This window comes from Podarcis pityusensis, assembly GCF_964106645.2.
Source record: "Podarcis pityusensis genome assembly, chromosome: 6".
NCBI classification, from domain to species: Eukaryota; Metazoa; Chordata; class Lepidosauria; order Squamata; family Lacertidae; genus Podarcis; species Podarcis pityusensis.
This window is the reverse complement of record NC_138030.1, coordinates 78,482,450-78,509,856: the sequence shown is the minus strand read 5'-3', so window position 1 is coordinate 78,509,856 and position 27,407 is coordinate 78,482,450. Positions and strand designations below refer to the sequence as shown.

Genomic DNA, 27,407 nt, shown 5'->3' with positions numbered 1-27,407 from the left:
TATCATTGTGTTTGTCCTAAACAGGATAAAGGCACCCCTTACAGGGGATGCTAAAGTGGAAATCATTCCCCATAGTCCTTGACTTGTCATTCTATGAGAGAGAGAGAGAATTGGATAGGTACTGTTCTTTATATGACTGGTCACAATGTTTGGGTCATACTTAATCAAGCAAATAGAATCTATTTCAGGTAATGCCTTTATATTTTAATCGTTATTGCCACCTTGTGGCAAAATCAAATTCTGCCTCATGGGTAATTTAGTGCATTGGCCACACAGCCTTACAAACCCATATCCTCCAACATTTCTCTGATGAAAATAGGGATGTCCTATTCCATCACCACCACACCATCATCGTTTTATTATTTATACCCCACCCAGCTGACTGGGTTGCTCCAGGCACTCTGGGTGGCTTCCAACATACATAAAACATAATAAAACATCAAACATTTTTTAAAAACTTCCCTATACAGGGCTGCCTTCAGGTATCTTCTAAAGGTTGCATTGTTACTTGTTTCCTTGGCTCGGGGGTCACATAACTCCATACCCTCCAACATTTCTCTGATGAAAATAGGGATGTCCTAAGGAAAAGGGAGATATTCCAGGATCAAATCAGAAACAAGGATGGCTTCTGTAAATCCAGGACTGTCCCTGGAAAATAGAGACACTTGCAGGGTCTGCAAACCATAAATGTGATTGCTGCATCATTCAAGAATAAGGGATTATTCACTATGACTCCCAAAGCATTTGAATGATTTCTCAGAAGATTGAGGCTGTTTTATGGTAACACATGACCTCAATGAGCCACTGGTCTGGGGCGGGGGTTAAAACAAATCACCTGGTTCAGGAAGTATGGTCAGGTGATCAGAGTTCTACATATTGTGAGCAGAATCAATATGCAGCTACAAAATGGTAGCTAATTGTTGGCAACTGTCACAAGATCAGCAGCATTTTATCGAGCTGGGGGATTTCAAACTCTCTGCCTTCTGGGAATCCTCTTCACATTTACCAGCATAAAATATTTGAGAAGTCTGGAGTCTGTGCTAAAGTTCATAGCCAGTTCATTGGTCAAGTCTATTGGATCATCATCACCACCCACAACAACTAACAGTGTGATCATGATTATGTTGAGTCAGAACAGAAGTGAATTCAGTAGAACCAACTCCCACTTAACAGGATTACAGCCTAAGAGCAATTGCACCCTCTTCTCTGGGCTACGGGGACATCAGTAATGAAGAGCAAGCTGTATTTTAGGGAAGTTTCCTGGCATCACTGATGTTCTCATTGAGGAACCAATGATAGGCTTCCAAGGAATCTCAGAGAGCTTTAAAGTCACTGTGATGTATGAATGCCAGGATGATGTGTCCTCTCCCTTTTCTACCGCAACAGCCTAAGCAGTGAAGTGATAACAGACTTAAACTTGCCCCAAATATGAGTCTTCCTTCTGACCTTATGGACCATAGTCTGGTTCCATGTTCCAGCTTTTTTTGAATGCAGCAGGAGTGATGCAGATGTTGAGAACTCATAGAAAGAACACATCTGGAATATTATTTTTTAACCTAGAGAGAGAATCACCACAAAGACATTGTCTTTGTAACAGATTCCATCATATACAGAAAAAGCTGTAGGGAACTCTGAGATGGATGGGGAAAGAGCCATCCACCTAGCTCTGGCTGATCAATATGAAATGCTGTTCAAAAAACCATGAAAACTATAAAACAGAAGAGTCTTGCATACATCACACATGTGCTGCAAGCTCTGGCAAGGAAGAGCAAAACAGATAAAACAATCTCAGAACAAAGAGAAACTGCAAGGATACAGAACGGCTCTTCTTGCTTCAAGAAACGTTATGCTGACCATACCGTTTAGAATAAGCTCGTCATCTTCTGTATCTTCTGCTTTGGAATAGATATTCAAAAGTTCCTTCTTAAATGGGTTTGGCTTGCTTACTGCGTATTTTACTTGTGTATACTCTATCACCTTTCCCTTGCGCCCAAGAATCCAGATTGCAGAGTTAACCAATAAGGATTAGTTCTATTTATGCACGGATGTAAGCAAACATCTGCCCAATTCTATCTGGTTATTTTAATTTTCTTCCCCCCTGCCCTGCAACAAAGATGACCATCTGTTCTGTCATCAGCACTGATCTCGCTCTAGAAGTGAAATCAAAAGATCACCTGCTTAGCCACGCATTGTTCTCCCTTAAGCACAAGCAAAACTTCAGTGGCATTCATCTATAGCTGTGAGTGCTGACCTGAAAGACAAAAATGTTTAGATGGTCACAGAGCAGCCAGAGGTGCAGCTGGAGATGGGGGGGGAGGACAATTAAAATGTTTTACATGTATTCTAAATTAGAAGGTGTGGGGAGGAGGAAATACTCTGTCAAACGTTCATTCCACTCCATGAACAATAACGCATTCATGTAAAAATGAATAGTAATACAAATAAGAATACACTTCTTTTATGTAAAGTAAATGTGACAATTTCAGCATGTACATAAGCAGCTGGTCATATGTTAACATTGGTTCTGGACTCTGCAATTTCAGACTAAAAGGTGGGGATGGCATGGTAGAATTCTCTCTCTGAAAACATACATAGAAAACCAGATATCAGGAATTAGGTGTCTGAGCTAGTTTTCGTCTTGAAGAGTTTTTTTCCTCTCATGAAGGAGCATTGCAAGATATGATCCCCTCAAAGTCATCTGAGGTGTTAGAGTCCTAGAAGAATTTTGCTACGCAATAATGCTGATAATCAGTGCTAATTTTCTAGAAAACGTGGTGATGGAACTCACCATGAACGCCTCCCTCATTCTGTTATAATGGCAATGGCACCCACCTGAGAGGTGCCGGAACTGATTTCCTGTGAGTCCCTACTGAAAAAAGCCCTACTGATAACGCTGCTTTCATAGATCAGGACCAGGACCAAAACGTTTAACTATGTTGGTGAGCTTAAGAATGTAGTTTTCGATTCAATTTGAAAACTACGATATGATGGATTGAGGAAATATAAATGTAAATGAATGGGGGATGGGGAAGAAATGGTGTTTGCTTTGGTACAGTGGTACCTCAGGTTAAGTGCTTAATTTGTTCCAGAGGTCCATTCTTAACCTGAAACCATTCTTAACCTGAAGCACCACTTTAGCTAATGGGGCCTCCTGCTGCCGCCACGCCGCCAGAGCATGATTTCTGTTCTCATCCTGAAGCAAAGTTCTTAACCTGGGTTTCTGGGTTAGTAGAGTCTGTAACCTGAAGCGTATGTAACCTGAAGTGTATGTAACCTGAAGCGTATGTAACCTGAGGTACCACTGTATTGTAATGTAATATGTGAAAACCAATAAAAAAAATTGTCAAAAAAAAAAAAGAATTTAGTTTTCGGTGGGCTGGTTCACACATGCACATTCATTGAGTGAGGTGTCACGCAATGACCAGAAATGTGGCTTTGCTATCTCAAGTTAATCCCAACAGGACGCATTTATTTTTAGCACCTACTGTCATCTCCTCTACAATATGAGATGAGAGATCTCTCCTCGCTTGATCAATTAACACTGAATAACTCTTAGCCGTATGTGTGAACTGCCTCCATTTAAAAAGTATTCTCTCCGTGTATGCATTTCTGCGTGGCAAAAAAAGATAATTGCCAGTAAGCTGTAGATCTCTACATAAGCACCAACATATTTAACATTTTTGTTGTTGTTGTTGTTATATTATTATTATTATTATTATTATTATTATTATTATTTACAAAGCACCCTTCAAGGATTACACAGCCCTCTCTCTGCAGATGGAGAATGGGCAAGTGGCTGTTAATCTCAGTTCCCTCTATCTCACATCTCCCTCTGCTGCAGCCAGGTGGAATAGCTGCTGACAGGTGAGTTATTGGCACAATGTAGCAGCAAAACCCTCCTGTGCACTTTCATATTTTCTAATACGCTGGCATAGTCACTGCCACACGTTTTTCCAGGGTAGATTTTATTTATATATTTTTAAATTTCTCTTCTACCATTTCTCCAGTACAAGGGCAACTTACAACAATAGAAAAATCAGAGAACATCACAGAGAACAATAAAAATGCATTGAATTTAAGGTTCTCACAAGAGTTTAGAACAGTGGTTCTCAAGCTTTTGTTCTCTGGGCCACAGAGAATAGAACAGGTCAAAATTTTCAAATACCTCGGAGTAGTTTTCCAGTCAACTGGGACCTGGGAGGCCCATCATAAATATGCTAGGGAAAAAGCATCTCAAAGCGCCAAAATTCTGTCTCGCTTTTACTTTACGAAGGGGGGCAGACACATCCCAGCATCTCTGGAGGTCTTTCAAGCAAAACCCTTGGTGCAATTACTCTACGGGGCCCAAATCTGGATGGGAAAGCATTGCTGCACACTTGAAACGGTCCAGTCTAAATTCTTAAGACAGATTCTAGCCGTTCCACCATGCGCACCAAATGCAGCCCTACGGCTGGAGACTGGCCTCCTCTCCGTCGAAACCCGAACCTGGTTAAGAACATTCAACTATTGGCTTTGCTTAAATTTAAACCCATCCAGACTACTACCTCTAGTAGCACGAGATGCTCATAGAAGTCGGTGGTCCAAACTAGTGCATCAAAAACTACTTACATGTGGCCTCCAAGCACAGCATCTCCTGAAAATGGGTCTCCCCAAGGCAAAAACCATTATCGACCAGCGCATGAAGGATATTGAGCAGCAGAATAATCTGGCTTATATTAAGAAATTTAGTGCTTGGTACGCTTATCTGCCCCCCTCCCACTTTGATTTTCGGGCACCTTATTTGTCTACCTTAACCATTCCAAAACTCAGGCGGGCCTTTACATTGGCCAGACTAAATATGTTACCCTCAGCTGTTCTTGAAGGTAGATATCAAAAAATTTCATACGAGAACCGGCTCTGCCCCTGTGGAGCTGGCTACGTAGAGACTGTGTCACACGTTCTCCTGTCTTGTTCCCTATATAAAGATCTCAGGGACGAGACCATCACGCCACTCCTATCTGCCATCTTGGGCCGCTCTTGTGAAGCCAAATTGTTCTCACTCCTAGCCGACCAGAACAGCTCGACAACAGAGAAGGTTGCTAAATTTTTCGAGAGATCAATGAGACTGAGAGCTGCTATCTGAATGACATCAGTGTCGTCACCCGGATTCCTCACCTAGGATCTTATCATTATTATCCTTATGTTTTATTATTAGTATTTTATTATCTCTGCTAAGTTTTAGGTACTGAGATTATTAATTTATCTGCATCTGGTTATTATTATCTTTCTCCCTGTCCTGACCATTTATATTTATATTCTTTCAATTTGGCTGGTCTATTTACTTAACCGACCTGGAACAATCTACCAGAGAAAAGGCCACCGCCCATGGGACAGAGGGTCATTGATGAATGATAATCCAGCTTTTACCTAGGGTTTTAATAGGCCATAAGATTATACGGTAACTATATTTGTAATGTATTTTTGTCAGTGCTTGTCCTTTGATGCTATGGCCTGTTGGCTACGCAAATAAAGTCCTTGTTGTTGTTGTTGTTTCTCTGGGCCACACTTTCAGAATAAAAATTTGCTCACACTGCACCGATTTTTTAATTGACAAGAAAACAAAGAGAAGCAACTCCTAGTCGTGCTTGATTTATAACACAAAACACGACTACTTTATAACATGATCATGAGGCATCCAGAAAATGTAAAACAATGCAGCTTCTGTACATAATAACATGAATCATTCCTCCCCCCCCCCCAAAAAAAAATTGATTGACCTTGAATCTTCCTACCACACTCCCTGCTTCTGATTTGATCCTGGAATGTCCCTATTTCCCCCACTAGTGCCACTGCTAAACTGGGAGAGGCTGCTGAGCTGACACTTCTCCTTAGCAGTGGCAGCTGTAAGGGAGCATTCTGTTGCTTCTCCATGGCTGCTGCTGCCAGCATCCTCTCTTGGGCAGCTCGTAGCAGCTGCTGGAGAGTGGGCAAGGAGGAAGACAGGTTGCAGTGGGAATGTAAAAAGGTGAAATGCTTCTGGGAGATGATATATAACGAGTTGAAAAAAATGTTGAATTATACATTTATAAAGAAACCAGAAGCATTTCTCTTGGGTATTGTTGGAAATGAAATAAATAGAAAGGAATGTAAGCTTTTTCTATATGCAGTAACAGCAGCAAGAATACTATTGGCCCAAAAATGGAGGCAAGAAGAATTACCAACGATGGAAGAATGGAGGATGAAATTAATGGACTATGCGGAACTTGACAAACTAACGGGAAGGATCTGAAACCAGTGGGACCAGAAATTTACCGACGACTGGAGTAAATATACGGATTATTTGAAAAGTATTTGTGATGACCAGACAACGTTTGTAGGTTTGCAAGAAGTTCTGTGAGGAATAATATTAGAAATATTGTAAAAATGGAGAAGGAGAGTTGATATATTAAGAGATGTAAAGGCAATATTAAGTTAGGAAATGCATAAGAAGTGATTAAGACGGAGGATTATCAGAGGTGCTGATGGAAGTTCAATAAGAATGTATTTGTGATAAATTGTGTGGTATGTTTTATAATTTTGTATGTTAAAAACCAATAAAAATATTTATTAAAAAAAGGAGGAAGACAGGTTGCTACTGTTGCGGCCCAGCCTCGCACAATGTGCCGGTTCTGAGACAGGTGCACCCTGGGTGGGAAGAAAGGGGGAGCGGAGTGGAGTGCCAGGAGTCTTGATTTTTTGAATTAAAAAATGGGATTAAGGGGTTTTCTCAGGATGGTGGTGTGTGTGTTGTGTTCCATTAGCGTAGTGCTGGTGGCCCATCCCTTCTTCTGAAAAGAAATACTCTGTGGAGGTACAAAAATTGGGGGCCAAGGAGGGTGAGTTGTAGAGGAGTGAGAAATGTCCCTCTTTTCATCTGAGGAATGTTGGAGGGTATCCTAGTGCTGACCCTGTATTATTTGCCAATTCTCTTAAGGTGCTGGTATTTATATTTCATTTGTCACAAGGATATTTGTGTTCTGCTACATTTTTCTTTGGAACAGAAACCCAAGGAACTATTCATTATGTCAAGTAATCCATTCCCTGTTCAAGTCGGTGACTGAACTCCCATTGACTTGAATCCATCTGGGTTGCAAGCACCCTCACTTTTGTCTTCCTAAAGAGTTTGGCTCCGTGTGCCTATATTTAGTTTATGTCACACTGTCAGAGATCTTCTGTCTGGAAGAGACTGCCTGGGCTATCCAGACTGTTCTGTTATTACAAGCTTATCATTTCTTCTAATCTCTTAAGTGTCTTATTTTGTCATCCTGAGAACATTGTGGTTGGCACCTCTGTAACCTTCCTCCTTTGACAAACTAGTCTAGTGGGTAATATGCCTTAAAAACAGGATTTTTCCACTTCTGGCGTTCAAGTTAAATTTGCAGTGGTTATATTACACTTCATTAATCTTAAACCCCCTTATCGCTTCCTTGTTACTCTTCGTATTTGAGCAAATGTGTATATTGTGCAAAAACATTTATCACAGCCATCCAGCAGGCAGGAGACGGGATGTAAGGGTGGGTTAAATTAAGTGTTCTTTCTCAGGAAGAATGGGCCGTTGTTTTGGTTCTATCTTCTTGCTTTTGGAACTGGATCAATTGAAGGGCAGCTCTCGTGTCAGCAGGGAGAAAGAGTTCTAGCTTCAGTAACATAATTTAAGAGTATTGCAGTAATAATTATAATCTGGGCTTTTTTTCAGCTGGAACTCTCTGGAACTCAGTTCTGGCACCTCTCAGGTGAGCATCATTGCCATTCAGTGAGACCGAGGAAGGTGTTCATGGTGAGTTCCAGCACCTCTTTTTCTATAAAAATGGCACTGGTTATAATCTTGTTCTGTAAGGTAAAGGTAAAGGTAAAGGGACCCCTGACCATTAGGTCCAGTCATGACCGACTCTAGGGTTGCGGCGCTCATCTCGCTTTATTAGCCGAGGGAGCTGGCATACAGTTTCCGGGTCATGTGGCCAGCATGACTAAGCCGCTTCTGGCGAATCAGAGCAGCGCACGGAAACGCCGTTTACCTTCCCGCCAGAGCGGTACCTATTTATCTACTTGCACTTTGACGTGCTTTCAAACTGCTAGGTGGGCAGGAGCTGGGACCAAGCAACGGGAGCTCACCCCGTTGCAGGGATTCGAACCGCCGACCTTTTGACCGGCAAGTCCTAGGCTCTGTGGTTTAACTCACAGAGCCACCTGCGTCCCATCTTGTTCTGTAGAGGCAAACAAATCAGTTTCTACCTCACCATTTGTTACATGGCACAATTCCAAAGGAGGGAAATATCCCCATGACTCTTAGCACCCATTGCAGCAGCATTGACACCTAAAGGTTGTGGAGAGGACAAGCTTGCATCACCCTGTGCTTCCATCAGTCACCACTGGAGCTGGAAAGAAGTGGGAGCAACAAACAGTGCAGCTACCTGGATGAGAAGCCCTGCTTCCTAAATCTGTAGGGGCTGGTCCATTAGAATAAATGGAGCCCTGTCCCACCAACCCCAGTCTGTCCTCAGCCAACCCTCCACCTGCAATTGCCTTCTTGCTGACATCCAGCCCAGGCGGTGGCCCTGCCTGTCAGCTTCCCCTTCCTTTGTCTTAGTTCTAGTAACAGATAGGTAGCCGTGTTGGTCTGCCATGGTCGAAACAAAATTAAAAAATTCCTTCCAGTAGCCCCTTAGAGACCAACTAAGTTTGTTATTGGTTTGAGCTTTCGTGTGCATGCACACTTCTTCAGATACACGTCTTAGTGTTACCCCTTGTAGAACTCAGCGGGGAGGAGGATATGGGTGAGAGCGAGTATTAGATAGATGGTTCTGGCCCCTCCTTGTGTTGTCTGCTTTTCACCCCACCAGACCCAAATGGGCACCAGCCACCATTGCTGCCCATGAATGAAAACGCCAAGTGTTGCACACGCCTGATGGAACTGCTACCAGCAGCTCACTGCTGTAAAGAATAACCCTAGAGGAGTGGTTCTCAAACCTGAGTCCCCAGATGTTTTTAGCCTACAACTCCCATGATCCCTAGCTCACAGGACCAGTGGTCAGGGATGATAGAGGAGTTGTAGGCCAAAAACATCTGGGGACCCAAGGTTGAGAAAGGCTGCCCTAGAGGGTTCCTTACCTTCATAGTAAATTCTAACCTTGGGGTTGGAGAATCCCTGCCTCTGTTGAAGGAGGGATTAACCCCTTCATTGGGTGTGGCATGAAGGATGTGCCGTACAATTATCACAGAGCAGGGCTGCACTGCTGGCTATGCTCCTACATGTGAACACTCATGCATTGGTGTGGAGTAGACATCTCGACTGCACTAGACTAGGCGTGAGCAGCTGCTTCTATGCAGCCAGCAGTCACAGTCAACTGGCTTCACCCCAGCATTGACCACACTCTTGGCCCCACCCCCTGGGGACCCATGCGGAAGTCTGAACTGCCTGCTACTAAGAACAGCCTCATGGAGACCGATAATATTCCTTGGGCAATATACGTGGGCTAAATCCACAACAAAGTACTCTTTGCCGTTAACTTGTGCAACCTGAGATGGAGGCTGGCTTTCTTGAGCAGCTTCTTGTGAAAAGATTTCTTTATTTTTACAGGCCTAAGGAAGGGACCAGACACCAGAATCATTCTAGTGTGCATGTGAACACACTAACAAAATGTTCAAAAGGCATCCCTGACAACTCCCCCAATGGCAAAATAGGGACAGAGGGTTTTTGTTTACAAGAGACAAGTAGAAAGGAGAAAGGTAAATAGTTGTGTATTTATTTTACAATTGTAATTTTATTGGTGCAGGTATCTGGGGAGCACCTAGATTTTTAAGTGCCAGATTTTTTCCTTTTTTTCAGATCTGAATTTTGGTAGTGCGTATTGCATCATGATAAGATTTGCCGTGTATGGAATGGAATTGAAATAGATAGCTTGGGCTCTTCAGCCTCATTGAAATGCTCAGCAAACTGTCGGCGAGGAAGTGGTTTGTACCACAGTTTATAACAACTTCAAAAGATTTGTGGTTGTGCTCTGATTGCATCCCATTATACTTAATATAACCTTCAGAATTACTTTTTACCATTACTCTGGACAATTTTAGGTGCAGAGAAAAGTGGCTCATTCAGATACAGTATGCTAATATTATATATCTCCGCATTTGAGATATTCAAACAAGCCATTTCACATATAAAGTGAAAATTGCAGCAAGTATTTATTAAATATCAAGGCTTAGTTTACGGGATGCTCAAGTTGGGACAATTTCGCTGAAGAAGATGTGCAAGGAAATAGAAGGATGCCTTAATAAAGGGATGTTGAAATGGCAGTAGAGTTAGTCAAGCTACAGTCATAGGGCACCTTATCTAATAATACCTTTGACCTGTGGGGAAAAGGGAAATGAAGGATTATGTGATAGCCAACACCCTTCTTAGACTTCATCTATGCTTAAAAACAGAGGCCTTCACTGGGGACGTACAGTGGTACCTCGGGTTAAGCACTTAATTCGTTCTGGAGGTCTGTTCTTAACCTGAAACTGTTCTTAACCTGAAGCACCACTTTAGCTAATGGGGCCTCCTGCTGCTGCTGCGCCATCGCTGCACGATTTCTGTTCTCATCCTGAAGCAAAGTTCTTAAGCTGAGGTACTATTTCTGGGCTAGCAGAGTCTGTAACCTGAAGCGTATGTAAACCGAGGTACCACTGTACTGTTACATGCCACCCCAATCTCCACATGGTAAGAGACTACAGGGGTGTCTGCATTTAGGGTTAGGTTTCCTTGGAGTGACTGTGATGTCTTCGGGATATATGATTTTATTTCCACAAGTATACAGCTTGAACGTAAGATGGAATGGCTCACCGTGTTAACACCCCACAGATCTTGCTTCTCTATTGAGGGGAGCCCTGACCTCTAGGGCAGAACAAGCATGTCCCCGTGTCTCCAGCTTCCATCCTGCTTCCAATTTCGCTCACACGCAGCTCTGGCTGTTGTCCTATCTACTAGATCAGCGGTTCTCAACCTATGGGTCCCCAGATGTTGTTGGACTACAACTCCCATCATCCCTGAGCACTGGCCTTGCTAGCTAGGGGTGATGGGAGCTGTAGTTCAACAACATCTGGGGACCCACAGGTTGAGAAAGGCTGTAGTAGATGGAGAAGCAGCAGTAGCTGCCACCACATACTGTTTTGCTTGTTTGGACACTCAGCATGGGGTGGCAGGAGAAGAGAGGTGGCAGCAGATGCTGTGGCATGCTTGCTGCCTGTCCTGCCCTGACAGTGCAGGGCCCATAGAGGCAGGGATGGACTTTGGTAATATGGCACCCTGAGAAAGGTCAAAGTTTGGCATCCCTCCCAATTTTGAGTAGGTACCCTTATAAATATAGGCTTTTAAATTATTGTTATTTTGTACCCACTCAGCTCCTGTGCAGGGAAGCCTCCCGCAGCCTAAATCTTGCACTGTTTAGAGTGGGTGGGGGCACCTGAGCGGAGGTCCAGTTCCTCACATTTTGAGAGTTCTGGGTGTGTCTTGCCTGTGAGTCTCCTGGAGCTGGTATTGCAATGGAAAGAGAATTCAATTGAAAGGAGTTCTTTCCAGACCTCACATGAGCATAAGCGGAGTATGTAACAACATTCTTATTTTAGTTCTGGGTTTGCTTGTTTTTCAATGCTTATGAAGGATGAAATTTCCTAACATACTCAAAATTCCCTGCTGACATAAACCAACAGGAGATACAATCATGCTATTATCTAGCTGTTGGCCATACTAAAAATGGAATGCTGTTTCCATTAGCTCACCCGTTCTATATTCAAATGGTCCAGATTCAATCCTTGGTGGGTCCAGTTAGGTCTGGGAGAAACCCTTACCTAAAGCTCTCCTATGACAGGTGGATCAATAGTTTGATTTAGTAAATGGCAGCTGCCACCTCTGTACCGACTTAATGTTGCTTCTTTGGAGCTATATTATTTATTATTATATTGTTCATTATTGTATTATTAGGTAAGCTTCTATCTATCAGTCCTAGAGAGCTCATAAAGAAGTAGTAAGGGGAGAGGGGAAGCTTTTTCTTCCACCTCTATCCTGCAAGTATATTTTGTACATAATCACATGATTTCCATTTGTGAGGGAAAAATAATTCTTCCAATCTTGGTAAAGCGACCTGAAACGCAATACCTCAAACAAAAATTGCTTTGGCAGTCTCGTACTCTGCATCCAAATCTCCCGTTCCTGTTCTCTTGAAGGGAAAACAGGTGAAAATAATTCTCAGAAACTTAGATATAGGTGACACCTGTAAAATTAAATAAGAAGATTAATGGCTCTATTTCTTCAGGCTGTTGGGAAACCAGCCAGGGAAGCAGAACATTCATCCCTATGTGGTGCCATTGTCCTCATACTACCTGAATATTGGCTGAAGCCCAACAGGGTAATTTTAAACAGCACGGATCTAGTGCCTCCATTTGCTTCAGAAGTTTCTCTAGTAGTTAGGAGTGCTTCTTGAAAATTCCAGTAATTGGTTTTGACAAAGACTTATGGCTTATATAATCCTCCTGCAAATAATATTATTGCTGGAGCATAGAAATACAATTCTCCTCTCGTTGAAGCTAAGCAATTACAAAGAATGTGATAAATTTTTAGAGTGGGAAAGTTGTCCTTTAAAAAGAGGAAGAAAAAGAAATAGCAGTGGTGAAATATCTGCAGTGTGGGGTCAGCCTGTGTGAATGCTCCATTTAGACCGGTATTCCGCACGGATATACAGCACCTATTAATTATAATTTTGCCGGCATCAATGAACGGGTGAATGAATGTAGAATGCAGTTAATTCCAGAGCATAGCAGCAGCTTTGCTAGAAAATCATGTAAAACTGAACCATGGTTCAGGCCAAACTAGACTTGGCACAGGTTAGCCATGACTGGATCACTTCACACCATCTACTTTTGCTAAAAATAGCTCTTGGATCAAGGTCATGAGGTAGAGGGAAGTCTTCCCTGCTTCCACATGCTCTGATTCATATATATACAGTGGTACCTCAGGTAGCAAATGGGATCCATTCCAGAGGCCTGTTTGCAACATGAGCAGAACGCAACCCGCGTCTGCGTGTGCGATTCGCCGCTTCTGCACATGCACGTGAAGTCATTTTGCACGTCTGCGCATGTGCAAGCAGTGAAACCCGAAAGTAACCCTTTCCAGTACTTCTGGGTTGCCACGGGATGCAACCTGAAAATGCTCAACCTGAAGCAAACGTAACATGAGGTATGACTTTACTGGATTTTTTAAAAAAATAAAATAAATATTGGCCCAATTTATTTGGTCCTGCTAAATTTGCATGATTGTTTCCTCCAGCCTCCTATGACACCCTGTGGTGCAGCTGAAGTTCCTTTCTCTCTAACAAAGAGCTGGCAGTTCCCTTTGCAATTGCAGCTATTTGCAAATCTTACCTGGGGATCTCTGCAGGTTCCTGCTTCCATCAAGTGATCCAGAAGGGAATTGCCTCTATTCTACTGTTTGAGCTCTATCTTATCATGTATCATGTATTGGCCTTTTTATGTCAGCTATTTGTCAACAATAGTATTTATTTATTCTCTCTTATCAGCTACCTAATTGCTCTGCAGTGCTGTCTGTCTGTCACTCTTTTGTCACTGTCACCAGGGTGCCTTGTTTTGTCATGTCAGCTATCAAGAAGGGAACTCAAGGATCACTTGTAGATACGTGGGAAGGGAAGCTGTGCCTTGAATTCAGCAAGATTAAAACTCTGTGGCTGAGCTAGACAGAAGGGGAAGATGTCTAGAAGATTTTGGAGATACCATGTATGGGGCTCCTGCAGATGTGGGGTTGTTGTTTTTTCAATGTTTAAGAAAAGTTTAAGAAAAAAAGTTTAAGAAAAGACTCAAGAGTATACCCTACACAAATCCAGAGTGGAGTACATAACATAGCTGTCAACTTTTCCCTTTTCCTAAAAATTATGATATGTGTAAACTGCTAAAGATGAGGTAAAATGAAAATCAGATAGCGGGGACTTGGGGAAGGCCACCTAACAATGTTTAGAAAACATAAGGATAAGACAAGAATTTGTTTGTATTGTTTGTTTTTCTGTTTGTGTTGTTTAGTTGTGTTATAAAATGAATAAAAAAAATTGGGGGGGACCTTTTCCCTTTTCTTGTGAGGAATCCTATTCGGAATAAGGGAATTTCCCTTAAAAAAAGGGAAACGTTGACAGCTATGGTCCATAAGATGATTGGATGGCACCTTGTATGTCTCCTTCTAGTAACTCCTGCAGCCAAGCTGGTGCCAGATGTATTGCTCTGCTTTCCTTTGGACCACATCAGTGAGTCTGAGAGGCGGATCTTGCCATCTGTGCAGCCTGGGACCTCCATACACACTGTCCAGGTATGCTCCCCAGGGAAGTCACTTCAGTGCTGCTAACGCTGTGGTTTGACTTCACCCCCGGAGGAGCACTCTATTGTATCTTGAGACAGACAGGTGCCTACAACAAAGTTTATTGCTACTGATAGGGAGTGATCATTCCCAGAAATTGGGAAACTTATGCAGAGAATGGCTGTGGGAATGTGGTTTGGCATGTGATATAATTTTACTTCTGAAAGTAAGCAGGTTTGGCCCTGTAAACTGCCAGGTTGGGGGAACCACCTGGAACACATGTAAATTGTTATTGGCACTTCTGGCTGTGTCCAAACTCTTACACTGAATTTCAAGTGCTGGGTTTTTCATCCAAGTTCATGTGGCATTATCCAAAATGCATATGTTTCTGTACTTTGTTACAGAATGCATGGTTTCTCAAACCAGCTTCACACCAATTGGTTCCTGGTGTGTACACAAACGGAAATGATTGAAGCCATGCTGATGTGAACAACTGACAGTGGGAGAGCTATGAAACACACGGAGGAGTGGGGAGACAACTGAGCTACAGTCTTCAGAGTGGTTTGGCAATCAATCCCTTTTCCCAGGACACCCTGGTAATTGTAGCTGCATGAGGGGAAGCTCCGTTCCGTTCTCAATGAGCACGAGACGACTTTGACCAGTGGTACTGTGACCCATATTTTGCAGCAAAATACTAGGCAAGGTTTTGCCCAGTATCCTCGCTCTGCAATGGGCTCATGGGAAAAAGCTATCCCATGAGCCCTTGCTGCATAGAGGACAGGGAAGCCTATATAAGGCTGCTTCCCCTGGCGCTCACAGCCATTTTGCTTTGAGAGTTTCCTGCCTGCCCACTCTCAGGTTAGAACCTTCACTGAGCAGTTTTGGGCCACTGGTTGACAGAACCAGAAATGATTTTTTCTCTCTCAACCTGATTGGTACTTGGTTGAGGGGTTTTTTGGCCTTTCAGTGAAATTATGACCTTCCTTTGTTAGGCAGAAGAACATGGTTTGTATGAGGGCAGAAATGGCATTGGTCAGGATCAACATAATATGAGGGAGCCCATAAGGAGTCTGAGGGGAGGAATGGCCGCAGCAAACCCAGGCGTGGGTTTGGTATCTGCCTGTTTGGAATCTGCACCCTGGTCACCCGGTGAGGCCTTGCTTGGTTGGCTTGCACCATGGCAAGGTTCAACACTAGCCGACTCCCATGGCACTGGTTTGGAGTGGCCCAAACCTAGCGGATCCATTCCATCAACATGGGGCTCGTGGAATGATGAACTGACCCTGGGACCCAATGCCATGCCAACCCTTGTCCTGCCTGCTGCTGTCAACAAAGATTTGGCCTGATTTTATTCCGCCACTGTTGTACAGCCTCGTTATTTTGCTGCTCTCATGGGTCACATAATGCGCCTGCCTGAGCAATAGAGGTCTCCGAACGACTCTCAGCAGCCCTAACAAAATACAGGGTTCTTTGGGGAAGCCATGACTGCTTAAAGTGGTGTGATACTGCTTTTAATATATTGTGAGACCTTACTCTATTTTTGTAATCCTATACCAAAACTTACTGCCTTGTTGCTAATTTTCCCTCTAAGAAAACTTGACTTTTGCCATGGCACACTGTGAATTTTGTTGAATCGCCTAGTGTGTATTCCTTGACTGTACACATAGAATCATAGAATTGTAGAATTGAACAGGACCCTGAGGGTCATTTGTCAAACCCCTTGCCATGCAGGAATCCTGCCCACAGCTGTCTCTGTGTGGGTGGGTCGAACACACCAACCTTATGGTTAACAGCCAAACTTACTGATCCATTTCAGCACCTGAGGCTATGTGTAGGTAGGCAAGGACACATGGTAACAGCTGAATGGGCAAAACACCTGCAAATTTCAAGGAGAGATCTATGAATTTCAATAAGATTAGTGAAATTTCTCAGGAGGGTTGCTTTCTCAAAAGGAATAACGGTTACTCTGAATTTCCCAGTTGTCTAGGGAACTGGGAACACAAAGCAATGTTTTTGCCCATGGAAAAGGCGCATAGGTGCCTCAGAACAACACACTCACTACCAGTAGAGTGATAGGCTAGTCTATGAATCTTGAACTATTTAATAAATAATCCAGTTTGTTTATTTCACTGCTTATACTTAAATGAAGGATAGCAAGCCATTTCTACGATGCACCATTGGTTTCAATATCAGCTGTGCTAGGGCGGGGGAACCACACAATTACCTTCCTTTGCCACATAGGAGAGGGTTATTAATCTGGTCAGTTTAATGATTCTTCTGTCTCGCATTGGTTGTAATGTATTATAGCTCTTGAAATTCAATGTGTAAATTAGAGTACAATCTAAACAGCTGAAACCCAATCGATGGATTCACTGTAGGCAGCCGGCAGTGAGCAGTATTGTTCTTTAACTCAAGCCATAATTATCTGAATGTCAGAGATCTCTTAATCTTGGGCTTACCTTGCTCGTGTCAGGGTATGATGCTTGTTTACCACTGGAGTTCCTTGCCCACAAACCATTCAAAGCTGTTGCAAGGAATTGTTTTACACACACACACACACAAACACACACACACACACACACACACACACACACACACACGACACAGAGTAGAAATATTGCAAAGATTAATATTCTAAACTGAAATTACTGTAGTGTGGCAATATTTTCCCAAGGATATGTGCTGCCTATTTTTAAAGAAAAGAGACAAGGCCTTTAATAGCAAACAACAGAGGCTCGCTCACACTTTGCAGTGAACACAGGTTCAAAATATCTCTACACATTTACAAGTGTTTATGTGAAAGAGTATACCCTTCTTAATTTGTACAGCTCAGCTGTTGTGTACACAAGTTGTGCACACATTTAGCATGTGGTGGTGTTTGCACACTATTTTGTAAAGGTAAAGGTAAAGGGACCCCTGACCATTAGGTCCAGTCATGGCCGACACTCGGGTTGTGGCGCTCATCTCGCTTTATTGGCCGAGGGAGCCGGCGTACAGCTTCTGGGTCATGTGGCCAGCATGACTAAGCCGCTTCTGGCGAACCAGAGCAGCGCACAGAAACACCGTTTACCTTCCTGCCGGAGCGGTACCTATTTATCTACTTGCACTTTGACATGCTTTCGAACTGCTAGGTGGGCAGGAGCTGGGACTGAGCAACGCTCACCCCATCGCGGGGATTCGAACCGCCGACCTTCTGATTGGCAAGTCCTAGGCTCTGTGGTTTAACCCACAGCTGTGTGCTAATTGTCTGTACCTGTGTTCAGCTACATTACCATCATCCTTGCCACTTTTCAAAGCGGACATAGATGTGGACCAAAGTGGTGTTTACTGGCCAGTCTGGCATCAGTCCAAACCCTCAAACATTTCTCTGATGAAAATAGGGACATCCCATTCCGTAATGATAGTTTTACTATTTATACCCCACACATCTTCCTGGGTTGCCCCAGCCACTCTGGGCAGCTTCCAACATATATTAAAAACATAATAAACCATTAAACATTTTTTTAAAAAACTTCCCTATACAGCATTGCCTTCACATGGCTTGGGGGTCAGATAACTCCATACCCTCCAACATTTCTCCAATGAAAATAGGGACATCCTAAGGAAAAGCAGGACATTCTGGGATCAAATCAGAAACTGGGGCGGCTTCTCTAAATCAGGGGTGTCCCTGGGAAATAGGGACACTTGGAGGGTCTGTCAGTCTGGCACCTACTACTGCCACCCCCTCATTCACAACATACATTTCAAGAACTATGGTACCACTTTAAACAGTCATGGCTTCTCCCAAAGAATTCTGGGAGCTATAGGATGCTGAGAGTTGTTAGGAGGCTGCTATTAGTCTCCTAGAGATACAGTTTCCAGAGTTCCCTGTGAAGAGAGATAGATTGTTAAACCACTCTGGGAACTGCTGCTTTTGTGAAACAGGCTTCCCAGGTAGATAGAATCGTACATTATAGATATAGATAGAAGGTTACCTAGTTCAACCCCCTGCCAATGCAAGAAATCTGCAGCTTCCTTGATAGGTGGGCCATCCAGACTTCACTTAAAAACCCTCCTTGATATGCTCTGCTTAAAAAACTCTAACAAGGAGAGTCTTACAATCTATCACACATGAATTTCTCCCCCCAGCCCTTTGTATTTTGAGCCCATTGGTTGCAATGATGTTGTCTATTGGTTTGAAATGTGCATTGCTTAGAGATTTATTTATTTTTAATGTGTGTATCTAAGTATAGAAGCTGTTGGCATGGGCCCACACCCCAGAAACAGCTTGGGGTCTCAAACCCTCGAAGACATGTGAAGACAGGCTCCCAGTGGATTGAGCAGATGAAACCAGTTGTGGGGCCAATGGTCAGGAAGGTGGCTACTGCTCATGCTTCAAAGGGAAGTGTGGGGCAGATAGGGCTCATCCACTTGGGAGAGTAGCCCATCTAGGTGAAGGAAGCTCTGACTCTAAACTTCCACTGCCTTGTGGGATAGCTTCAGGAGAAGAAAAGGCTAAGGAGTAAAGCCTACACAAATCCAGAGTGGAGTCCCTAAGACGGTTGGATGGCACCTTGTCCACATCCTTCTGGCAATTCCTGCAGCCAGGCTGGTGACAAATGTATTGCTCTGCTTTCCTTTGGACTACATCAGCAAGGTCTGGGGTGGGGTAGGACCTTGTCATCTGGGCAAGCCAGGACCTCCATACACACTGCCCAGGCTTGCACCCCAGGGAAGTCACTTTGGTGCTGTTACGCAGCTGCTTGACTTCACCCCCTCAGAGGTGCACTCCATTGTCTCTTCAGACAAATGGATGACCGCAACAAACGAATAAACTTTTGTTCAGGGAGATTAGTCGCCTCTGGCTATTTCATTCATTCTGATTTGTTTGTGAGGAGTTCAGAGCATATTGCATCAACACAAGGGTTATCATACACTTTTCAGTGCATTTCCCCACCGTTTTCCTTATCGCCCAAAGTCTTGGGAAAGTGGTTTTGTTGTGCAAGCAAGACCTCCCAATCACCCATAATTGTGCAACTTGAAACTACTGCTATGTGATTGAATCCTCCCACTGGAAAACAGAGGCAGGCAGGAAGCTTTCACTGTTAAACTTGTGGTTTACTGATAAAACCCTTTGATCCTTTTCACATGTACTGCTGTCAACCCAGGTGTCCCCCAGTTTCCTCCCCAGCTGTTGACAATGCTAAATTTTAGATGGTTTATTATGAAGACTTTAAAGGCCTTGTGTTTATTTATTTATTTTGGGTGATTGACCTTTCCTTTTTATCTAATCACAGCCTGGTTTTAATTGAAGTTCTGCTGCCTGTGCTGATTGAAAAGTACAGTGGTACCTCGGGTTAAGAACTTAATTCGTTCTGGAGGTCCATTCTTAACCTGAAACTGTTTTTAACCTGAGGTACCACATTAGCTTATGGGGCCTCCCGCCGCCGCCGCGCGATTTCTGTTCTCATCCTGAAGCAAAGTTCTTAACCCAAGGTACTATTTCTGGGTTTGTGGAGTTTGCAACCTGAAGCGTCTGTAACCTGAAGCATCTGTAACCCGAGGTACCACTGAAAATAAACTGAACCATTTCAGAATGTTTGGGTAGCAGAGTTGGTCCAAGACATTTTGGAAGCAGAGGCAAACCACGCAATGACATCCCATTCTGGTGAAAGTGATGGTGTGGAAGAAATTTTGCTTTGTCTGGTGGGGGGGCGAATGCAATACTGGACTTCTAAAAACAACTCCAATACATGTCACTCTGCAGCCTTCCTCTGCCACAAAAAGAATCTCACAAAAATAACTTAACCTGACCTGACTAGGACATCAAACACTTAACGGGTGCTAAATTGCCCCCATCATGCCTGTCCAAAGCACATAGTTACTCACTTACTCTGGCTGTGGAATGCATTAAACCAGGGAAAATAAATATTTTTGGTCATTTCAACAGAACTGAACACACACACACAAACGAAGGCCAAACATACAAACTGCAGCCAGAACCACAACAATAAGAAGTGCTTTGGGATCAGAGGTGAGGCCTGCGTCCCAATTCTATCCATGTCAATACATACCCCAAGACAGGTTTTGACCTCATGCACTTTTATACCTGGAACCAGATTTCAGAGTAATTAGCTGAGCTTACTTCTGAGTAAAGGCAGTTTTTTAAAAAACGAACAAACCATCCAACTATAAATCCAGAACACACTACACCCCTAGTTGCAAGCAGCTGGATTATTTCTGAGTAAATGCAGTTTTTTTTAACAAGCATCAAAACACCTGTACCTCTCAGTGTGGTGAAAAGTAACTCCTTGTTGCAGCAGTGAGCACAAGACAAATGAAAGCCTGGGAATAAAGAACCAATCAGAAGAGCCAGGAGGCAGTGACGAACCAATCAGAAGAGCCGAAAGCCAGGAGAGCACTGAAGAAGATGTGGCTTGGTCTTTTGGCTGCTTCTGGTCCAGCTGCCGCTGAAGGCAGAGAAGGGTAGGCCGCAGGCCTTGGCACTGATGCCATTTTGGAGGAGATGACAACAGCTGCTTCAGCGCCAGAAGGAACTGGTGAAGCGGTCACCTTGGCCTCCCAAATTGGTGCCAAGGTCACATGCCTCAGAAGCAGCAGGCATCTTTGGCGATGCAGCAGCAACCAGCAGGCACAGTGGCAGAATCTGCTGTTCCTGGATCCCACCAAGATTCTGCCACCTGAGGCAACTGCCTCAGACTGCCTAATGGTAGCGCTGGCCCTGTTTAGTAGTTCAAAGATAAAACCCTTTATTATACCTAATTTTTAAACACTCTCTCTCTCTCTCTCTCTCTCTCTCTCTCTCTCTCTGTGTGTGTGTGTGTGTGTGTATTACACACTCACACATCTTGGGCTGTTCACGTAAATTCTGACAACAACAACAAAAAAGCTCAATACAGGGGGTCCAAACAAAATGCCTCAGTTTTAAAACCCAGAAGAGTCAAATATATTTGCCTAACAACGTTGGCATCCAGGCAGCCTTCTCTGGGGAGGGAATTCCCCAAATGGGGCTGTACCACTGAGACGCCTTTCTCTCTGGTCACCACCCATCTTACCTCAGATGGCAGGGGATAAAGGAGAACTTCCAAAGGCAGATTGGTATGGGAGTAGGTCAGTCTTGTAAATAAGGCCGCCAAAATGACTAGCCTATAACTTCTTTTTAACAATCCCAGTTAGGAGCTGGCAGAGGAAGTACAGGAGCCACATTTCTATGCTCAATCTCCTGCATGGAACCTGATTTACTCACCTGCATGCAATTTTTGGTCGCCTTTGTCTACCAGGCTAGAGATTAAATTCACAGTTGGAGTAGGCATTCTTTTCCTATTTGTAAGTACTGTAAATTGTTGGCTCCAGGTTCTCTCTCTAGTCTAAAGAGAAAAATGCACACAACTATCATCGCAACTGGCAAAACCTGCAATGCTGGCAGCAGTCAGTGACAACAGCTGCAAAGCCAATGATATTTGCTTCTAAATCATGCTCTCTCTTTCCTTTCATTTGCAGCCCTGTTTTCTGTGGGGAAAGTGACTGTTTCGTCCTAGATTCTAGTTCATTCAAGCAAAAGGCTACTTTGTTTTCTACCTTGGCTCAATTAAAGCACCTTATTGCAGCATTTATTTGGGAAGCAAAGCATGCAGTTTTATTTACAGCACAATTAAACACCGGTACAATTACCAAAGTGGGGGAAGAAAGCTTATCATTGATACTAAATTATTCCTAATAGACTTTGTTAGTCAGTAAATTGTTGTTAAGTGGGTATAACACTTCATTCCAATTGCCACGATATGCAGATGTTCTCCATCTTTAATGCCTGGACTGCACCAATAAAACAACCTGGGATAGGGGGGAGGGCAGGGAGCAACCAAATGAGTGACTCCCCCAAGTGTTTAGAATTTGAGCAGAACTACACTTAGTCCGAGGGACGCAGGTGGCGCTGTGGGTTAAACTACAGAGCGTAGGACTTGCCGATCAGGTCGGCGGTTCGAATCCCCGTGATGGGGTGAGCTCCCATTGCTCGGTCCCTGCTCCTGCCAACCTAGAAGTACGAAAGCACGTCAAAGTGCAAGTAGATAAATAGGTACTGCTCCAGTGGGAAGGTAAACAGTGTTTCCGTGCACTGCTCTGGTTCGCCAAAAGCGGCTTAGTCATGCTGGCCACATGACTCGGAAGCTTCATGCCGGCTCCTTTGGCCAATAAAGCGAGATGAGCGCCGCAACCCCACAGTCAGCTACGACTGGACGTAATGGTCAGAGGTCCCTTTACTTTTACCTTTACACTTAGTCCCTGATATGTTTGTACCCTGTTTCACTCCCATTCAGCCATCCTACTCTTTATTACGATTTTGTGCTCTCCTGTTCCTCCATTCTTTCTTTAGGTCAGGCACTTATGTTATACAGGTGGCATGTATGCCTATTACACCAGAAATTAAATAGGCATAGTAATCAAAGATTATGCCTATGGGAGGTTGTCTCATTCTGTCTCATCTTCATCTTTGGATGGACTATCCTATGCCTGTTTCCCATGACGCCTCAGTAATTTTAGGAATACAGAATCCATATAGGAGCCACTATATATCATACTAGCACGTCTCACAAAGTAGTTGTAAGGCTAAGATGGTGTGGGGACCATTATGCCATCTTGCTTTCCTTGGAAGAAAGGTGTGTTATAAATAAAACAATGATTGTATTCACCTTCCCCCTTCACCTTCCCAAATCTGCTCCAGAGAGTTGGGAAGAAACCCATAACATATATGGAGACACATGGGCAGCAGAGTGGGGTGGGTGGGTGGAATTCTGTTGTGCAATGTTAAGGAGCCAAGCGAACCACAGGGCAGGCACACGCACGAGAAGCACGGAATGCAATTAGCTGTTTATTAACAGAAAATAACAACAGAACAGAATCCTCTGGTTCATATTAATCCAGCTGACATTGCTGAAACTGACCACTAGCTCCACCCGCCTCTATTAGCCTTTCATGCTGGATTCCACCCAATCAGATGAAGGCTGCATTGAGGGTGTGGACTTCTGCTCTGGACCTGTCTGGCCTGTTGCTCAGCAACATGCAGAACTCTCCTGGAGTGGGTTGTCAGTGGGGTAGGAGAGCCAGCAGGACTGGGACTGTCTGCACTCACATTGCAACTCTCAGCCTCTAACCCTGTCCTGGAAGGCCCTCCTTCTCCTGGCCCTTCTTGATTACTTAACCCCCCTGTATCTAGCACCTCCCTTCTCCAGGCTGCTCCTCAGTGTCTCACCACCAGGATCTGGGACCTAAGTCACCATCTTTGGATCCCTCTCTTGGGGGCTCCTGGGCAGAGGGATCCCACCACTCTTCCTTATCCAGCCAATTCCTGACATCCATGCAGAAGGCCTTGAGGCAATGGAACAACACTGCTGGTTACAACCATTAATTCTGATTCTATGAATGCAATTAAATTCCTTCTAAACTCCTTAGAAATACAAATCTGAGTTGGATGTTCCAAATTTGCATTGATTCCTGTTTTAGGTATAAATCAATGGAAATTTGTATCTTAACGGGGGCATAAATTTGGGTAAGACTCTGAGCAAGACTCTCCCCATTTAGATGACAAAGTGTGTTCTCCTTCATGGAGAGCACATGTTGCAGTGGGGACTAGCAAGACACCCATTTTTGCTGGGTGGGGAAAGAGTCGGCCACCATTATCATTGAGCTTACTGTTGCTGGGGAGATTTGAATGTTGCCAGTTTGTGATTGACAGCCATACCCTGCGCACAGCATTGAGCTTTCTCTTTTCGCTGTGCGCATCGGATCACCGGCCCTCCCTCCCTATTTTCAGGTTGTTCGCTTGACCTTGCTATGCCTGTCATGGAGTCATCTGCTTTGGGGGCAGGGGCCCAGTGGGAATTTTGTCCATTTGGCTGATTGGCTGCTGCCATTTGGTTTTTGCCTACTGCATAGCAAATTGTCACAACTTGTAAGGTTGAGGTTAGGCATTGGTTTAGGAGTTGGTTGGTGGAGGGGTATGGATTGGCTGTGCCTGCCCCTCCAAAATGCTGCTGCTGCAAGGGTTTTCTGTTAAAGGAACCCAGGGGCTCACCATGCTTTTGTCCAAACCCCTGTCAAGGGGCTAGGGCCAATCAAGAGCCCTTGGGAGCATTTGGGGAGAGGTGAGGCATGGTACCCAGTTCCGTCTCTCTCCCCAAAATGTTTTCCCTTTCTGACTTCGTGGGTGTACGAATGTCAGACTGTCCCTGTGTGGGGTCAGATAGTCGCAACCAATGCCTAAGCAACCACTCACATCACTTGTAATTTTAATAAAGTTGTGGCCAAAATTATGCCAAAAACCTTAAAACTAAAATCTTGTGTCAACTGTGTTTTACAGGGGGTGTCTTGAGGACCTTGACACACAACTCAATGAAAAGGAGCTAACTTGAAAGGGAGACATTTTGGTACAATGCTGCCATGACATCACTATTCCATTTACCAACACTTAAGGTTTCCTTCATGGAGCGCTTAAATCTCTAAAACATTCTACAAGCCCAGCTTATAGTTATCATTGCCAGTAACGGATGTATACAGTACTCACCATCTGGGTGGTATAAATCAAGGCATTCTCTCACACCTACACTCGAAATTAATTATCATATCATTGATCTTCCTTCTGTTCCGGACCAGTTCTCCCAAATGCCTCCATATGTTATATGGCACAAAACAAACCAAGCTTGAACAACATCTTAATATCTCCAGGATACTGATTAATCTGGGTTATGGCATCTATAAAATTTGCTCCCACCAACGCAACCACTACAATTGCACACATCTTTCACGTGAAGATCTTTATTTAAGGACCACTACGTTCTCACATTTCAAATCCTGCTTTCTCCATACTAAGCTTATTCCCAGTCCCATCTGCTCCTTATCTTCTCTCTTTTTAAAAAATCAAAAAATTATTTTATCCACTCGCATATGTCGCACCAAGGTGGGGAAAATAACAGGAGAAAATAAAACGAACCAAAAACGACGACGTTGTTCTCATTCTTACTGCAGGATACAAGAATGAAGTTTTCAAGACACAGGGTGTCTTTGCAGGGCTGACCCACCCATGAGGCAACGTGAGGTGACTGCCTCAGGTGGCAGAATCCACAAGGGCAGCAGATTCGGATTTCAAGGAGTGCACTGCAGTAGCATGCAATACATTCCTTGGAGGCTGGATTTGCTGCCTCCTCAGTAGCCCCCTACCCCATGTTTTTGTCTCCTCAAAAAATTCTGCTCACTGTAGTTCACCCCTCAGAAAGTTACAATTCCCAGAAACCCTTAACAGTGCCCAGAATTCTTTGAGTGGACAAAAGCAGTCCTTTTTTTCTTAAAAAATGTTTAGGGGTACTCTCATTTTCCTACTCATATTGAAATACTGCCCCTCAATGAGGCCAAACTCAGATTCACAAAATGTTTAGGGGTATGTGTACCTCTGGGTCCCCCCAGGAAAAAAAGCCCTGGACAAAAGCATGCTTCAAATGTGCTTGAGAAGTATAGTGTGTACACAGCCAAAGTGGTTCTACAATGCTGGGGCAAAATTGGCACAAACGATCAAGATTTAGACTATTATGAGGAGTTGACTAGTATGATGTACATCCACAAAAACATGAAATATAAAAAGAATGAACATCTGTGGCGATGAATCAGTACTGGGCACTGGGCACAATGAGGAAAACGTACTCTACACATCCTGCTTTGTTCCAGGAAATGTTCCAGTTACAAAGGTTTATTTTTTAAAAAAAAATATTAATGTGATGATTATTCAGTTGTACAGTGAAGTCTTTGGACATTAGTACAGGCACAGAAACATTTATATTAAGATCCAAAGCTAGCATTTCAATTATTCACCTCTAACATTGCTCGGTAGCCTTCGATTTCTCGAAAGCGTTAGAAAAAATCTCACTCACATAGCGAAGGCATCAGTTGCTGTTGTTGTTTTAAATCAAAACCATAGAATTTCAGAACTCTGAGGATCATCTAGTCCAACCCACTGCAATGCAGGAATATGCAGCTGGGATCAAACCTGCAACCTTGGTGTTATCAGCACCACGCTCTAACCAACTGAGCTACCCAGGCTCATCATTGTAGTTACAATCTGTACACTGAGTACTTTGTACCTGTGCTTATTTGTCAGATACTATGTACCTCGTTCCAAAACAAGCTGACTGCTTCTGTGTCACACACACACACACACACACACACACACACACACACACACACACTTTCCCCCAGAATTCATACTCAAGGACAGATAGAACAAACAGACTGCAGGGTTTTCCCATCTGTCTGTTTCCTAACGAAATGGTCTTTGAAGGTCTTTTCTTATTTTTTTTTCCACTTTGAAAGGATGTGAGTGAGTGAGCGAGAGAGAGAGAAAGAGAGAGGGGGAGAGATCCCATTAGGTTGGCTTAAAAAACAACCACCAGGCTCGCAAACCACTGGTGTGTCTTTCACAGCTGTACGAAGCTGGGGGATGGTGGGGTTGAGAAAAAGTGTTTCAGGCTTAAACGTTGCATTTGTATTTCACCCCCTTTTGAACCAGCTTGGGCCTTTCTGTCTGAAAGGCATGGAAATAAATGATAGCTTAACTTCTGCGGGCAAAGTTTTTCTAGCACACAAGTACATGAATTCCCATAAATCTCCACTACGAAGTGACAATAAAAATGATGTTGTGGAAGGAAAAGGTTGCTGTCGCTGCTGATGGGACCACCAGTCCCTCACTGCAGCTCACCTCACCCACCCCAGATGGTGAGAAAGCACACTTTTGAATGGGACCTAAGCCAGCGCCCAGTTGACATTGGACTTGATGCTGATTTTGAACCTAAAAAGAGCCTGCTGGATCAGGCCAATGGCCCATCTAGTCCAGCATCCTGTTCTCTCAGTGGCTGACCAGATGCATGTGGGAAGCCTGCAAGCTGGACCGGAGAGCAGCAGCATTCTCCCCTACTGTGGTTCCCAATAACTGATATTCAGAAGTGTACTAGCTCCAATCGCAGCATGGCTCCCATTCAAAAGTGCTGGAGACAGCAGGGCCAAACAATAGCTGCCGGCC

General features: G+C 43.8%; 2 long non-coding RNA genes across 3 annotated transcripts in view; one reads left to right on the top strand and one right to left on the bottom strand.

Annotated features, from left to right (window-relative positions):
* Window positions 1-21,960, top strand: part of LOC308478762 — a 141,510-nt gene extending 119,550 nt beyond the window's left edge. The window contains exons 3-4 of one of the 2 annotated variants that reach the window (XR_013987234.1): window positions 7,715-7,795; window positions 21,848-21,960. This is a non-coding gene — a long non-coding RNA (uncharacterized lncRNA). Of the gene's footprint in view, window positions 1-7,714; window positions 7,856-21,847 lie in introns of those variants that run through there. The other variant, XR_013987235.1, reaches the window with a different exon arrangement.
* LOC308478774 lies at window positions 366-26,435 on the bottom strand. The gene is made up of 3 exons (XR_013987252.1): window positions 26,263-26,435; window positions 2,175-2,251; window positions 366-578 (listed from the first exon to the last, which is right to left on the bottom strand). It is a non-coding gene; the product is annotated as an uncharacterized lncRNA (long non-coding RNA).
* Window positions 26,436-27,407: the final 972 nt, after the last annotated feature.